Source organism: Hemicordylus capensis, chromosome 3 (assembly GCF_027244095.1).
Source record: "Hemicordylus capensis ecotype Gifberg chromosome 3, rHemCap1.1.pri, whole genome shotgun sequence".
NCBI lineage: Eukaryota > Metazoa > Chordata > Lepidosauria > Squamata > Cordylidae > Hemicordylus > Hemicordylus capensis.
The window spans coordinates 129,715,674-129,732,841 of record NC_069659.1 but is presented as its reverse complement, the minus strand read 5'-3'; the positions used below and the strand labels follow the sequence as shown (position 1 = coordinate 129,732,841).

The window sequence follows — 17,168 nt, the reverse complement described above, 5'->3', positions numbered from 1 at the left end:
AACATTTTGTATCCGAAATGTTTCACACATCCTTATTGGATGGTCCAAAGCATCCAGATTGACCAAATGTTTAGGACTGTGTGTCATGTCAGATCCAACAGAGCTGTTGGATCCAACAGTGCCTATGTCAACCTATAATGGATCTAATTAAGCGTGACAGCAGGGTGCCTCTATTGTGTTGGAACTTTCAGTATTCATCTCTATTGTGTTAGATTTTCTGTCAAGATTGTCAAATTTCTAAGTGTTCTTTAAGGACTTTCAGAAGCTCAAACAATGTTGCCTAAGTGAAATCACTGTTTGCAATGCCATATTTGGAAGATGCTGAGATGGGGGAAGGGGGGAGATGTTTGAAGTGATAGATCAAGCTGACCATTAGGAATGGATTATGCCAATTTTTTTAATCTGTTGCCTTTAAGTCACAGTGCTTGACACAGATTCCTTTATCATCCCTGCTCAACTGCTGTTCTTCACATTTCTGCTTGTGTGGAGAATGCTGAAAGGGATTCTGTGGAAAGAGAGTGGGAGTGACGGGGGTGGAGAGTTCTTGCTTGTGTGTCTGTCGAAGTCTCTCTTGTTTGTGCTTAGCTTTCTACCATAAAAAAGCAATTATGGTACTTACAAAAACTTAACTTTTAAAAAAAGATTATTTTTTAAAAAAACAGTAGCCAACAAAGATATTACCATATACTATGATCATGAAAGATATAAAGAACTTTTCTGCCCTGCTATTCAGAAATTATAGCACAGGGTGCCAAAAAGCAGGGGAGTTACTCATTCCATATGGACACAAGAAACAGTTTCCTCTCACCTGGGCATGTGTTATAGACAGAGTGGAGGCTTATATTCTGTTATGTTATGTAACGATTTTTGGGGAAAAACCACCATTGGACCAATCTCTTTCAAGCACCACATACTTAATGCTATCAGCATGTACTATCACCATGAGAAATTTGAGAACTTTCTGCCTATCCATTCAGGAGTTGTTATATACTTTCCCCCATTTATTCCTATGGGAAATCTGACTTAAGTCAGATATTCCCAACTAAAATCTGACCCAGTCCAATGACCTGACAGTCCAAGGAGGGCTAGTCATGCAGAATTTGATAATTTTAATGTCAGATCAGATCACGTTGGATAGGATCCATCTTTTTCTCTTACCACCACCAGAAAATAATTCAAGGGTTCCATTGCACCCCAGGAAATAATATAAACAAGAAATAGAGCTGAGTATCAATATATTGATGACATTTCAATCCGAATTTTCAGAAGTCTTCATCTGAATGTTTCATGTATATGTTGGTGAGCATGAGAAACAAAATGGTATCTTGTGGAATATCATAAACCAGAAGTCATGGGGTAGAGCAATAGTCCTCCAATATCGCATGAGTTCTAAGGAAGACTGGAGGCATCTAAGCATGATGACTTCCCAACCCTACTGCTCTAAGGCAGGGCTGCTCAACGTCAGCCTTCCAGCTGTTCCTGAATAATCATCAGATGAGCTGGTGGCAACTGTAGACAAACCTCTCCAGATTATCTCAATGGGCGGTGGGGCTCATGGCAAAGAAGACAATGAGGCGCTTCACACGATTAGCGTGAAGTGCCTTACTGGGCTCTGTGGGGAGAGTGGGCTTAGCCTGCAGCCCTGGGCAGCCAGATTGGCAGCCCACATGACTACTGTCTCCATCATGGAGACAGTGGGGGCTGCAGGGATCGGGGGCCATCCAGTCCCTGGAAGTCCCAGGGTACCCCACATGAGTGTGCGGGGCATTCTGGAGAGACCCCCAAGGCCGGCTGGTTGGCTGCAACCTCCTAGCTGGGGATCTACTCATGTGTCGCTGAGTGCCGAGGTGGCACACAAGCAAAAAACCAAGCTTAATGGAGTGCTTGCTCTGTTAACCACATTTAAGGGGAGGGGGAATTAGGCAAGTTAGCCGCCTTGGAACCACCAGGCTCGCCCGCAAGCCCAGTGGTTCCCATGATCACTAGAGAGCGGGCTAGAATCCTTTAGCCCGCTTTCTAGTGATCGTGGGAATAGCTTCATTCTCTTAAATACATTTAATACAAAAATCATTTATGTAATGAATACAGTTGCTCTCTTGGCTACATTGTTCCACACATTGCTTTCTGTATTGACATCCTTCCTTACACAATAAATAAAGATTCTGGATTTTTTAAAGAACTACTTTGGGAAGAGAGGACAGGATTATCCCATAAAATGAGGGTGCTGATTAGCAATTAAATTGATAATGAGTAATGTAGCATATCAAGTTTAAGCTTCCATACTGTTGTTGTAGAAACCTAGAGTAAGAAATAACCACCTTTCTTGGTAAATCAAACAACTACAAGTCTGGATGAGCAGTGAGAGAAGAGTACCTTTCTTATTTAACCAGGTGCCTTTCAGCATTGCGATGTATTACTGAAGCAAAGTCGTCTTCTCACTTTCAGTAAGTGCCTTCTGTGTCGCTGTAAAAGGAGATGACACATTTCATGTTTGCCAAGGCACTGATCTACCAACAGCTGAAGTTCATTCATGTGAGGGCACTTTGCATCCTTTCTGTTACATCAGTGAACATGGTTACTTCAAAAAGCATCTCCCTTTTAGATTCCAGCATTGACCCAGTTCCAAAGCTCACTGAGCTCAGCAGTTGGTGGAAGTGGCTGTAAAGATTTGCTTTTCCCTTTGATTACACTTTCTGTCTAAAGTGGGTAAGTTCTCTGAAAATAGCAAGCATTCCTTTCAACTCACATGTGCTATCAAGAAACACTAGTATAGCAACAGTATAATCCAGTGTCAGGTAAGAAGATTTTTCTGTGAATATCTGGATGGATATCCCCTTCTACCAATCATTTGCAAGCAATAGCTCATGGTTTCTGACACTGGTCTTCCTATTAGGTCACTCTGTTTGAGCACTGGCAACATAACTTCGTAGGAAGCAGCACCTTCGTTGCAGCAATAGAGGGGATGGATGGATTCCCCCTTCCCAATATTGCCTTAATGTGCATGCTTCTTTTGGGCAAGGAATGGACAAGTTGAAGGGAAGACAAGTTGAAGCCAAGAAGCAAGGAAGTATCAGATAATCGTAAAGGAATTTCAGCAAGTGAGAAGGGTAGTGTGAACCAGAGCATCCTAAAGCTAGGCACCTCCGGGGTGTTTGAAAAGGAGAGGGGGAAACCCGGAACATAGGGTATAGTGGCCACTGGGCTTAAAAGTTTCAGGATTCGGTTATCTGGAGTAGGGGATGCAAAATTGCTTTGCACACAGAGATTGGGAGCTGTGCGCAATAGTCAAGGTTTCCCATGCAGTGCCTGTAACTGCATGGGAAGGGAAGCATCTCTAGCCCCAGAATGCACAGTTCAGGCCAGCATTGCTCCCTACAGCTACTTGGAAATCTGGAAAGTAGGTTCCATGCCAGAGACAAGCACATGTAACTCCCAGTCATATGAAAAGGGGAGGCCCTTCCATGAAGTGAGGTGAGACGGTCACCTCAGGCAGCAGATTATTGGAACACCAGCAAGGAGACAAGATGTTTTCCTGCCTCCTGCTTTAAGGGTGGGGGAGGGGAGGAGGGTGTACAGCAGGGGACAGCGTTTGGCACCCTTCCTCAGACTTACAGAGGTGAGCCACCACTGCATATTAATCCACCCTGGTTTTGATGGTGATGAGTATTGATTCTATGAAGAATGGAATGAGTTCATTGAAGCAAATCTCTGTTATTTACTTTACATTATAAAAAGTCATTTATAAAACAAAAGAAATCCATCTCCAGGCCAGCCCAATGAAGGGCCATTGCGAGGTTGAATATTGTGTCAATGCAAGGTGCCAGTGAAATGATATGTAGGCAACTGAACTCTCCACAAAAATCCTGAGTCAACTGTAGTACCCACTCACAATCCTGTGCTTCCTCAGAGCTGATTTGAGCTAATACCCAATGAAAGGACTTTCCTAGCATTTGAGATTGTCTGGTGTGTGGATAGTAGCAGCCAACCGAATTTAGAGACATGAAGAATCATCTGAAAAATCTCTGAAATATCTCCTTGGTAAGAGCTGTGGAATCCAAAGAGAACTTTTATAATGGTTTTATCTCATCAAGGTTTGTGGGGCTGGACTGAGAAAGAAACTTGTTCATACACTTTCTACAAGGGGTGTTTTAGTCATGACCCAATGGATATAATGAATATAGTGGGAAGGCTGCATTTTCAAAAGCCTGTATTAAACTTTCTGTTCTCCAGGTAATAATATACAATCATGGCCTAAAGTTTAAATACACACCAAACTTTGATAGTTGCATAACTTGATTCATACAGGAACAATTCATAGATCAAAAAATATCATGATTTAAAGTCAAAAATTAAGCAGTGGAATTTAACTGTAATTATATTTGACTTGTACGTGCTTAATTTCTCTTTGTTGTTTTTGTATTGAATGCTTTTCTGACAATACATTTCCTTGGTTTTTTGTCTGGCTTTGTCTTTAAACATTAAAAGAAGAAATAATTACCAATATAATCTGGAATTGGATTACATGTATCTGAAGCATGACTAAAAAATAAACTAAGGAAGGGATTAAAAAGCTTCAATTTGTTCTTCAACCATTCCTGAAAATGTAAACATTAGTTCTGTTAAATGTAGATGTGATGCTAGTATTAAGGCCTAAAATTCTATTTCACTGTAACCTGGTTCATGCTAGGTATGTGCGAACAGGTTTGATTGCAAACATGTTCAACATTGAACTGGTTTGGTTCAGTGGTTCAATATCAGACTCACACACACACACACACACACACACACACACACACACACACTGCCCGATTTGGTTCAATATCAAACCAAATCCCCTGGCCTATTTGGGGGGTTCTAAGTAAAAATATTTTTTTTTAATTTTAATTTACTCACCCCCTCCGGGGGGGCGCTGCAGCAGATGTGGGGGAGTGTCTCCAGGTACCCCCTCCCCCCACCAGCCTCTGTTTATGCCTCAAATTGCCCAGTTGGGTGGTCTTTGGCCACCCCACGCAGGGCATGCATGGTGGCCTCCAAAATGGCCACTGCAACAGAGGGCAGGCCCAGAATGGGCCGAAGACCACCCAGACTGGGCAGTTTGGGCATAAATCGAGGCTGGTGGGGGGAGGGGGTACCTCCAGAGATCTTCCTGTGGTTGTGCCAGTGCTCCCCGGAGAAGATGAGTAATTTTTTTTAAAAAAATCCAAAATGCACCCCCTCCCCACCAAACCAAACTTGGTGGGATTTGGGGGTGCCAAAAGCAAACATGCCTGGTTTGGTTCAAGTCCGGGCTGGACTCGAACTGAACTGGGCAACCCGGTTTTGTGCGCAGTCCTAATTCATGCTTACCAAAGTAGGCATAGTGAGGTGCCACCAGTGAGTGAGTGAGGTGCCACCAGTATGCTGATGACGCTCAGCTCTATCTCTCTATTCCATCTCAATCAGTGTGGTGCTTGACCATTGCCTGTAGGCGGTAGTGAGCTGGATGTGGACCAATAAATTGAAACTGAACCCAGAAAAGTTGGAGGTGCCGTGTGTCAGGGGCTCTTGAGTCCATGAAGTGAAGAAATATCCTGTTCTTGAGGGGGTGGTAGTACCCCGGAAGGAACAGGTGTGTAGCTTGGGGGAACTCCTGGATTTGTTGCTGTCACTGGAGGCCCAGGCAGCAGCGGTGGCCAGGAGTGCCTATTTTCATAGGAACATAGGAAGCTGCCATATATTGAGTGAGACCATTGGTCTATATAGATCAGTATTATCTACACACTCTGTCCTTTCTGGACAGAGATAGCCTGGCCATAGTGATCCATGCTCTGGTAACTTCCAGACTGGACTGTTGTAATGTGCTTTATGTGCAGCTGCCCCTGAAGACAGTTTAGAGGCTGCAACTAGTGCAGAATGCAGCAGCAAGACTTCTGATGGGCACTGTTCTAGCCAGATGCACATCAAGCATCTTAAAGGAACTGCACTGGTTGCCAATTTGCCACCAAGCCTTATTCAAGGTTTTAACACTAACTTATAAAGCCCTGAACAACCTGGGCCCCAAATACATGAAGGAACGCCTTCTCCCATATAGACATACCCGGCAGTTAAGGTCAGTAGGAGAGGCCCTCTTGGTGGTGCCACCATTGTCTGCAGTTAAAGGGGTAGGGGCACGTGAGATGGCTTTCTCTGTGGTCACCCCTAGTTTGTGGAATGCCCTCCCCTCTGTGGTGTACCAAGCTCCAACACTGTGTACATTCAGGAGATGGTGAAGATGCACCTCTTTACCCCGGCCTTTGACTAGAGAGGTCACTAGGGTTCTTCCCCTCTCAGGCACTGTATTGTTTACTGTAGTTTTGATTTTATGATGCTGAGCTTTAATTATGTTTTATATTGGTTTTATTGTAACCTTTGGTTATAGGGCAGTCTAGAATTGCAAATAAATAAATATGGAGGAAGCGGGTGAGATCACAACAGCAGATGCTGACCACACACACACACACACACACACACACACACACACACCATCATTTATCAGTTCTTCAAACAGCAGGGTCCCTGGTTGCATGGGCAGAGCCTACATGCCTACAGCTTTAAATGTGTAGGCTCTCTGCAGAAGAGCCAATCAGCCTCTGGACATCAAGGGCAAGGCCTGCCACTGTGACATCCCTCCCCTCCATCCGCACATTCAGTATACCCATATTGGTCAGTATTAGAACAGCACTGATAGGAATAAAAACCCAAGTATCGGCCTCGTCAAGTGCCCTGAGCAATTTTTGCATTATTATTACTGCATTAAAATAATAACCAAATTACCTTCTCCAGACAGGTGTTATCAGCTATTGCTGTAAAAGGTTTCCTTTTATGTCCCAGAAAAGTTTATTTTTCCATATTATTAAGGAGCCATTTAATGTAATCAGTTTTCATATGTTTGATTAGCGCCCACCCCACCCCCTGGCACTGTGCAGTACTTTAAAGAAAAGTAATTTTTAACATACAGAGCTTCATTATTGTTACAATTTCCTGACTTTCTTGAGAAGCATAGCATGGGGAAATGTTCATTTATACAGACAGTTGTACATTTTAGGATCCAATGGAGGGCAATTTTCTATTTGCAATTTACCTTCAAGAGAAAGTGAATGTAAACTTTATTTATTTAGCTAATTATGCAAACATTTGGCTCAAACCAGTTTACACACTATTTGACAACAATACCAAAAAAACCCACTTGCCATTGTTCTTTTGACTGGTGGCAGAGACCAGATCATCTTTCTCCTCACTTCTCTGGTCCCAGGGGGCAACTGGTAGTTAGACCAGAGTTCTTGTAGGCGGGGCAGAAAGAACCGGCTCCCTGCAGCTGCTCATTGTCTGGCCAATTACTGGAGCTAGGCTGATCTTCTTCTTGTCATGGTGTTCTTCCTGGGACAAAGGGATGTAACCTCTCAGTGGACCTAGATCTTCTGGGACTGGCAGAGGTCAGAACATCCTTCCTTTTTGTTGTCTGTACTCTACCAAGCAGTCTTTAATTTCCAAGGAAAGAGGTGCCAGAACTCAGGCATTTCTGGTAGCATTGGGGCTATTCTCATGATTGCAGAAAATTGGGCTAGCCTCTGCTAGCCGGATTTTCTGCAATCGTGAGAACCCCTGGGCTCGGCTTCAAGCCCGGTGGTTCTAGAGCGGGTAACCCACTCAAGTACCCCTGCCCTAAAACCAGGTTTGCGGAGCAAGTGCTCAGCAAACCTGGTTTTCAAGATTGTGAGTAGCCGCAGCGTGCCTCCACACTGCACCTACTCATGAGGAGACCCCCCCGCGGAGAGGAGGCGAAAAGCTGCCTCCCAGCTCTGGAGGTCTCTCCATTATGCCCTGCTCACTCACGCAGGGCATACTGGAGCTTCCAGGGGCCTCATGGCCCCAGAGCTCCCCAGCCCCCGCCGGCTCTGTCACGGAGCTGGCAATTGTGTGGGCAGCCGATCCGGCCGCCCAACGCTCCCTCCCTGCTTGTGTGTGGGAAGAGCGGGCTTAGCCCGCTCTCTCTGCACACTCTCAAGAACCGGGTCTCACTGATCATGAGACCCAGCTCATTGTCTCTCAGTGCAAGCCTTTTCATAGGTGTGTGTGTCCTGATTTAGTTGAGGAAAAACACATTCATAGATTCAAGTGACAAAGCTGGTGAATAGGGGTGTGCACGGAACCGCGGAGCTGCGGTCCGGCACTGGGGTGGGGGGTTCCACTAAGGGCGGGGGGCTTTACTTACCCCTCCCGCCCTTTCCACTTTTTGCGCCGTAAATATTCCAAAAAATCCGGGCAGCAGGATTCCTCGCCGCCCGCTTCTATCCACTACGATGGCTCCACTGGCGCCGCTCCTCTGTGTGTAAACAATCGGGCGGCAGGGTACTTCCCTGCCGCCCCCTTGAAGCCCCCTGCTGCTGCTGCTGAAGCCCCCTTAAATCTCGCCCGGACTGGCCGCGCTCTCTATAAGGGCGCGGGCGACAGCGAGACGTACTCCCGCCCGCCCCCTTCCCTGCCATCTGTGAAAGTGAAGCCTTCTGCGTGCGCACACTCCTACTGGTGAAGCCAGGTTCAAATCAAGTCTTTCCACTCAGCTCTGCTCCTATGCAACCCCAGTACATTTGCATAAGCTTTCTCCGGAAACCTATCTGGTAGGTTCTTTCGTTTTTATAATTCTAAGTTCTTGGCTTTTAAAATAATTTTTAATTTGAAACTTTAAAAATTGTAATTCTGATTGTGGCTTTAACTTGGATTTTTAACTTGTTTAACTTAATTTTGTTAGTTTCATAAGTCTTATTTTATATTGTATCTATTTTATAAATGTTGTGAGCTGCCCCGAGCAGTAGTGTACTGGAGGGGCGGAGTATAAATATTTTAGATAAATAAATAATAGAATATGTTTTCAACTCTAATTGTCAGAACATAACATCATACAAATCCTTAGGGGAATCCAGGTCTTGCAAGTTCAGGTTCAAAACTCTAGCTGCGGGATCATAAAACCAAACTGGCATTTTCTTTCAAACCCTTCCTAAGGCATTTATATTGCTGAATACATATAATGCATATAATTTATATTGTTGAATACAGTTTTAAAAATGAGAGCATGCATTTATGAAGCAACAGGAAACTTCAGGATCAGATCTTTCTGTATGAATTAACTCTTTATCTGACTGCTCCACTTGAATTAGTATGAACTCGAATGTAATTCTGATGGAAAGCTACTTAGGTGATGTCAGTATTTGTGCTAATGATTCATAACTGCCCACATTTCCCCTCTGCAACAGGTATCATCATTTTAAAAAGGTATCTTCAAGCAGTAAATGAAAGAATGGAATATTCTGGGAGTTGTAGTCTTTCAAGCAGAGCTCTGCAAGTACATACCTGTATTGGAACACTACAGCTCCAGGAAATTCCTAGTGTCACTGGCTGTGAAACCAACTTCATCGTGACTAGAGTAGAGGGCAAGGTGATGACAACCAGGACAGTAAATCATGAACACATCTGAGTGTTGGAGTAAGTGAGGATTGGATTGTATAGTTTGTGAGCCAAATGTACCTTGCACAATGGGAACAAAGCAAAGTTTAAATTTTCTTCCCCTGGCTCTTTAGCCACTTGGTTGGATGTCTTTAGCTCAAGCAAGGCAGAGTGAACTTTTAAAAATGTGCATGCATTTGAATGAATTAACATATGCAAATGAGCAATGACTGGTTTCCTTTATTTGAGTAAAGTGGCAATTATAGGAGAAAATGCTAAATAATGTACATGGAGTTTTTACAGTAGGCCCTTGTGTCTATACAAATATGTTGTTCTAGTGTTCCAACCCAAAGTTATTTGTATTTCTTCACAACATGCAGAAGAACGTTTCCCTTTTTAGTAACAGCAAGTTCATTCTTTAAATATTGGAACTTATGAATGTCTGTTTAATATACATGCATAGAGCAACTGGGTTTGGAAGTGTTTAGAAATATATTGTGCAAAATAAATGAATCTTGTGAGTCAGGGAAACAGAACTGAAAAGCTGCAATTACTTTGGCATTCTGGCAGGGTCATACCAAGGTTGAAGTGGGCCCGGAGACGAGATTTCAAAATGGGCCCCTTGCTCCTTTCCTCTCCTTCTCCTGGCCCCATGTCTCTGCTGCAGAAGAACATTAAGGGCACATGTAATATAGTGTAGCAGATTAACACTAGGAGACTACAGTTACAAGATGTAAACAACAGCAGAACAAAATAATACAACCGTATCTCAACCAATTTCCTTAATAAATATTTCTTAAAATAGCCTCCCAGTCATACATGTGCAGTATAGTGTAAAAATAACATTGGATTTAAACTATTAGATACTTTCACAGAACTACATCTGAAATGAAGAATACTGTTCACACTTTATTCTATAGGAATGTAATGATTTTAGTTATTATATATATTTCTTTTTGAATTATTATTGCATGTGTAATGCTAGAACATCAATATTACCTTGACACACTAGGCACCCTAGTAACAAACACATTCATGCATAATTAAAATTCCAAAAGGATATTTGATTTAATACACAGATAGGTTAAAGGGAATTTAAAGATTCCTTTCCACTTGCTCCGCCTCCACAGCTATTGCTCCCCGACCAAAGTTCATGTGGCAGTGGTGACTGCAGCAAACAGGCGATGGGACTTGGAGCAGAGGCTGGAGCCAATTCCCTCAATCTTGCCATGCAAGAGCCCAAGCAGCAATGATGTCCTCATTCATATTCTCTTCCCCCCCCCCCCCCCGGTTTAATGTGTGTAGAGTCATGCTTTCAAAAATAATAGCTTTCCAAGAGACATAGGCACTGACACACACTTACACACCCATACTTGACATATAGATTAAAACAGATTAGGAAATGAGAAGGGGCTTGGAAAAGTGAGTGAGTCATTTAGTAAACATGGTCACCAGAAAGCACCAGATTGCCAGGGGTAATCTGCCTTCCCAACCTGCCCTTCCCCAAGACTAGTATCTTCTTTTTGCACAAACCTGTATTAAGGAGGGGGAGGAAACAAGACCCGAGCCTGAGCCATCTCCTCCCCACAACTGCTTGGTCCAAAGAGATGTAGGGCAGCAGAGAGAGCAAAGGGAAAGGAGGGATAGAGGAAGGCAAGGGGATACCAGAGGACAACTGACCATGCCTGTTTTGCAACCCATGGACCACAATGAGAACCAACAATCTTACGTGAGCAAGCCTTCCAGGCTGCTTGTTTTCGGGTGGCGATTTCATCTTTATTTTATGGTGCTGCTGCTTAATGTCATCCACCTCCACTCATGACCACCCTGCCCCCACGCTCCTAGCTTCCCAGGACCTGTATCAGCATCTCTTCCCAAAAAAAGATTTCAATTTCAATCATGGGAGGTGGGGGAAGAGGCAAGGCAAGACAAGAAGGTCCGTCTTTCTGCTGCAACATGATGTTCCGCTTGCAGAGAGACAAGCTTTTGTAGAGCCCAGCATAGCCACACCTGCTTCCCAATCTCAACCCCCGGGGCCCTGCCAACTGCATCGCGTCACCCGCTGCATGTCCCTGCAGAGGGGAAGTTCACTTCTGCCACAATGCTGCAGCACCACCACCGTCATCCGGCCCCTACCACACAGCTCCCCATTTCAATCTCCACCACACAATGCCTAACACCACGGCCAGAAATGCATCAGGGGAAAGGTGAAGGTGGAGCGCAAGATCAAGGGAATCAGCTCCACCTGTTTGCTCCCACTGCCACTGCCATGTGGGCTCTGAAAGGCAAAGGTGGAGAGGGGAGAGCAGAGCAATGAAAGTGGAGAGTGGGAATACTACAGGCAATGGGGAAAGGCAGTGTGGGCAGGAGCAGCAGCTGTGGAGCAAGTGGCAAGGATTAGGGGTCTCGGGGTAGGAGCAGCAGCCACAGTGGCAGCAAGAGGATGAGTGAGCAGCTCAGTGAGCGACTCTTTGGGATCACTGCATGGCAGGGTTGAAGGCTCTGTGCATGTAACCGCGTGGTTTAGAGGAAACGGTGGCAAGGAATGGCCTTGGGGCCCCCCAGAGGCTGTGGGCCAGGAGACATTTGTCTCCCTTTGTCTAATTAATGGTACACCCCTGCATTCTGGGAAGAAAGGTAAGGCAAAGCCAGTAGTCTTTGTAAGCAAATGTTCCTTCCACCCCTTTGCAGTCACCTGTGGCTGCCACAGAATTGTATTAGTCCTTGCATCTCTGATTCAGCCAAAAGGACTATAGGATGCTGAATAGAAGAGTCATAAGAGGCTCTGAGTGAATCTCTGCATGCCCTCATTCTGCACCAGCATCACAGCTCAAGTGCTCTTCTGCAGAAGAAAAGGGGTTGCTATAAGAGTGCCAATAAGAGCTGCTTATGCAGCAGCCTTAGAACTAGATTTGAGCCCAAACACCCCTGATTTTTACCAGTCAGGACCCTAGAGCCAAATTCCTAGAAGCCCTCAGAATACCTTTGTATGGCAATGAATCCCTTGATTACCCCAGAGAAGGTCCAGGTGTGTGCCATTCAATTTGAATATTCAAATGCTTTGTTGTTGTTGTTGTTGTTGATGATGATGATAGATAAACAAACAAACTTTATCTGTTAGCTGCCCCATAACTAATTGTTCGCTGGGTGGTTCATAACACAGCATTAAAACATCAAGTAAAAACACATAAAGGACATGAAATCACGACAAACCACTGGATGATGAGAATATACTGAAGTTCACTCTATAAAAATATATTGTCTGGCACAATCTTCCTGTCTGTGTGCTGCTCAAATGCTTACCCAGTGTGTGTACTCAACCTGTTCAATGCTCATCTGGAGCTGCATTTTACCACATGGAAACGTCCAAAATAAAATGGGTCAAGGAGTAGTGCTTTGATCAGTACCAGTCTCAAACCAACACTTAAAGCGTTCCTTTGGCAGAACTGTATTGGCTCATTTGCGTGGGTGTAGATAAACATGTATATTAGGCAATGTCAAGCATTGCATTTGACAGTCTTTGCCCTACATATAGTATACAATAAATAAGTTCTATAAATGTACCTCCTACATGACATAAATAAAAACTGTATTTATAATTAATGCTCTGTTGAACAAAGAAATGTCAACTAGTAAGTTTGACTGAAATATGGAGATTTCAAGAAAACGATAAGATTAACTGAAACGAGCCCAAACAAAACGGCACAAGCTTCCAAATATGAAACACTAGAAAAAGTGCCTGACATTCTGAATTAGGAAGCTCTGAGAGGATCAGAATACACTTCCAGATTAACTGCACGGGCACACCATAGAAAGGGTGATTTTTGATGCTGTGGACTGTTTTCAGGTGGGACATATCTTCAGATGACACAGAAGGCTTCCTGAGGAAGGGGAGGTCATCAAAATTCTCTCCCTCCCTGTTGTGCTGGTACAGTTAGTCTGGAAGTACTGTTATTCAGATGCTCTTGTTGCACCAGTACTTCCTTAGTCAGGATGTCAGCCAGTATTTTGAGGCTATGCTGCTGATTATATCATATATTTCATTTGCAAATTCAAGGATGGAAAAGGCAAATTGGAATCTGGGTGTCCTTGGATACAATCAGCTTTTCCCATCATGCATAAGTGAATGCATGGAAGAGTAATTTACTGGCTTGGACAAAGATACCCTGTACTGGGAAGTGCATCTACCTTGACCATAGAACACTATGTGGATAGATCCAGTTGCACATCAAGATTATTGTTGTTGTTTTTGGTGATTGAACCTTGGGACTGCAGCATTTATTGAGGAAAGAGGAAGACCTTACTAGTTGTAATGATAGCTTAAAGACTATATGAATGACACAATATCACCTGGGTTTTGATTTGCACTTTATTTCAGCTTTGGCTGATACGCCAGCTGCATCGGTTTCTTGAGATAAATAACCTCAAAAAAGAAGTACATATGATTGTAACCTCCAGACTTGACTCCTGCAATGCACTCTATGTGGAGCTGCCTTTGTACATAGTCCAGAAACTACAGTATAGAATGCGGCAGCCAGGTTGGTCTCTAGGTAATCTCAAAGAGACCATATTATTCCTATATTAAAAGAACGACACTGGCTACCGATACATTTCTGGGCAAAATCTAAGATTTTTGGTTATAACCTATAAAGCCCTAAACACCTTAGGCCCCAGGGTATTTAAGAGAACATCTTCTTCACTATGAGCCCTATCGCCCATTGAGATCATCCAGAGAGATTCACCTGCCGTTGCCACCGGTTCATCTCATGGCTACTCAGGGATGGGCCTTCTTTGTTGCTGTCCTGAGACTTTGGAATGTGATGTTGTATACTACCCAGAGTTTGGAGTGGTGTACAAATACAACAAATACCTACCTACCTACCTACCTACCTAAAAATAGCCTTGGTGGAAAACAGGACATGAGCAAAAACAAGAACACAAAAAAACACCACACACTTTATTTTGTAAATGCAACTGTCAATCACATATCTGCATATCTGGAAGATCAGACGTTATGAATGTCGGTTATTACCATGGAATAAGACCACACAGAAGTGATTCCAACAGTACAAGAAACATGTACAAATTGGGCCAAAGGTTTCTGGACCCCAAAATCTTGAAACAAACAACATGTGGACAGGCTCTAAGTCAGGGCTGCACATCTTTACTCTCCAGTTGTTGTTAGGCTGCAAGTCCCATCTTCCCTGACTATTTGGCCACTGTGGCTGGGGAAGATGGAAGGCTGAAGTTGTGCAGCCATGCTCTAAGCAGAAGTGTTGTTTCCAGTCTGCTCTTCAAATGTACTTTTAAAAATCTTGCATTGATACTACGTGGAAGAACTATTGGCTTGAGATTCTAAATATCCTAAACAAAGCTTCCACAAGACGTTTTTAAACACATTCCTCAGTATTATATGGAAGCATTTGGGAGCAAATCCGATGGTTTTGAAGATTAATTTGCATATTAAATATTTGTGGCTTCAATAATGTGATTAAGTACCCAAGCCATTGCTTTTAATAAATCATTGTTCACTAAGACAAATTCATTAATTGTATACTGTAAGAAGCGGACAATTATTGATTGTAACTCTAGTGGACCACAAAATAAGATTTTCCCTGTTACTTAGAGATGTTTGTGTTATTATAAGGAATTAAAAAACTCTCATTGCCTAAACTTCACTGTTGATTGCATGTATCTTGGACAAAATTATAGATGAAATATTAAGCTAATATGGTGCATAGGCATTACAAGTAAATGGATAACTCTTTGGAGAATTGTTTTTGTTTGTTTTTAAAAGCATCCATCAGTTATGTTTGTAACTGATGGCCCAATTTCCAAGTGAGCTGAGCGGGATTCACATATCAATGGCATTCAGTGGTGAAGTCCAGGACCAGTTTTAGATGTTTGGTGGGCAAGGAAGTGTAGCTAGAAGCTCAGTGCCTCAGATTTCTTGTCACCTGCCATGTTTACAAATGGCTATTGGACTCAAGGCACATAATGTGGCAGCTGACCTTGGAGACAGGTGCATGCTTCCTGTGAATGCTAAACATGCAGTGGTTTCAGCAACATACTGAGGTGAGTCTCATGATCGGTGAGACTCACCGAGAGCAGGTTAGCAGGGAGAGGGGGCTTAGCCCGCTCATCCCGCAGACGATCAGGCAGGAAGCCCTGGGCGGCCAGATCAGCCACCCACACAACTGCCAGATCGGCTGCCCACGCGACTGCTGGCTCCGTCACAGAGTCGGTGGGGCTATGGGATCGGGGGCCGCGTGGCCCCCGGAAGTTCTGGGATGCCCCGCGCGAGTGCGTGGGGCATCCTGGAGAGACCCCCCAGGGCGGGGAGGCTTGTTTCAGCCTCCAGGTGGGGGTCTCCTCGTGTGTTGCTGTGGCACAGAGCCATGGCATGGCAATTCACGATCAAATAGCTTACTCCGCTAACCTCATCTAAGGGGATGGCATGGCTCCGTAAGCAGGTTACCCGCTTTGAGGACACCGGGCCTTGACACCATTTTGCTAAACGGAGCCATTTTGTGGCTATTGTAAAAAATAATCCTGCAATTTTCCATGCCCTCTATTGCCTCTGCGGTAATCTACCTACGCATATAGTGAAATATTTTCTTACAGTGTAGTAGTAATTTTGTACTGCAAGACAAAATGAAAAAGTTCTGGCTATAAAAATTATCAAGAGCTTTGCAAGTTGTTGTTTTTGCAAAGAATTTTGTAACAAATGCTTGCTAAAGCCAATCGTTTTCTGTCCTTTGCATGCTAAGTTTTTAAAAAGAAGCCCTTTCCTTTGCTTGAGAAGTGGGGATGGGGGAAGCCAATGGGAAGGAGCCCAATTTGTCTTTAAATGAGGATCCAGAGACAGGGTCATAACTGGGGAAGGAGAACCTGAGCCAGACCCTTGGGCCCCCAGAGGTCCCTCCACTCCCTTCCCTTATCCAGTACCCCTAGGAGGGCCCAAGCACCCACCATTACCCAAGGAGCCTCTGCCAACGGACAGAAGCCTTGCTGCCATGTCAGACCACACTTCTGAGGAACTTCCTCCTCCTGAAACCTCACAGGCAATAAACTCCCAAGAACCAGATCTGCCCCCCACCCCTGGTTTCCCAGAGAGCCCTTCCACACTCTTCTGCAGTAAAGTGTAGCTGGACCCAAGAGATCTTCTAAGCCAGGCATAAGAGTGCAAGATTGGCATCAAGACAGCTAAGCCCTAAGGGGTCTACTCGGGAGGAGGACTGATGTCTCTACTCAAGAGTAGCCTCCATTTGGTAAAGACAGGGCATGGCCCAATAGTGAGCCTATGTAAGCTTCTCTCTTCCCAAGAGACCTTGTTGGTAGCAACAGCTCACTACAGGGAAGCTTCTCCCTGCTGCTGCTTTTGACCAGCTCCTTAGATCCTGTATCCAGCACTCCAGAGACTAAGCCTGGGAATCTTAGCCCTTGCTTTACTCCTCAAGCTCTCACCTGTCTTGTAACCTTCTGCCAGCCTTGGAGACTCAACTTGCTTCCTGCCAGAGTGTCTTCACCTCTTTCCTGTGCTTTGTGGTCAGTGTGTCACCTACACCTGGTGAGGCCCTCAGCTCAGCCCTGTGGCAAGCATGACAGTAAGCCTGCCTAACTGATGGAGTGGCTCTCACACTCACCCCAACCCACTTCAACCTAAAAGGAAGCACCCTTTGGTTGTGCCCCTTCTACCTCCCAGCCAT

The 17,168-nt window shown here is 44.3% G+C and overlaps 1 protein-coding gene and 1 long non-coding RNA gene across 13 annotated transcripts in view; one reads left to right on the top strand and one right to left on the bottom strand.

The window, feature by feature from the left end:
* The window catches only part of GABRG3 (gamma-aminobutyric acid type A receptor subunit gamma3), a 578,435-nt gene that overhangs the window by 438,543 nt on the left and 122,724 nt on the right, over positions 1-17,168 (top strand). The gene's annotated exons all lie outside the window — the stretch shown is intronic.
* LOC128348767 (uncharacterized) overlaps positions 9,689-17,168 on the bottom strand; it is a 79,799-nt gene continuing 72,319 nt past the window's right edge. Inside the window, exon 3 of the long non-coding RNA XR_008318313.1 lies at positions 9,689-10,120. This is a non-coding gene — a long non-coding RNA (uncharacterized LOC128348767). The remainder of the gene's footprint in view (positions 10,121-17,168) is intronic.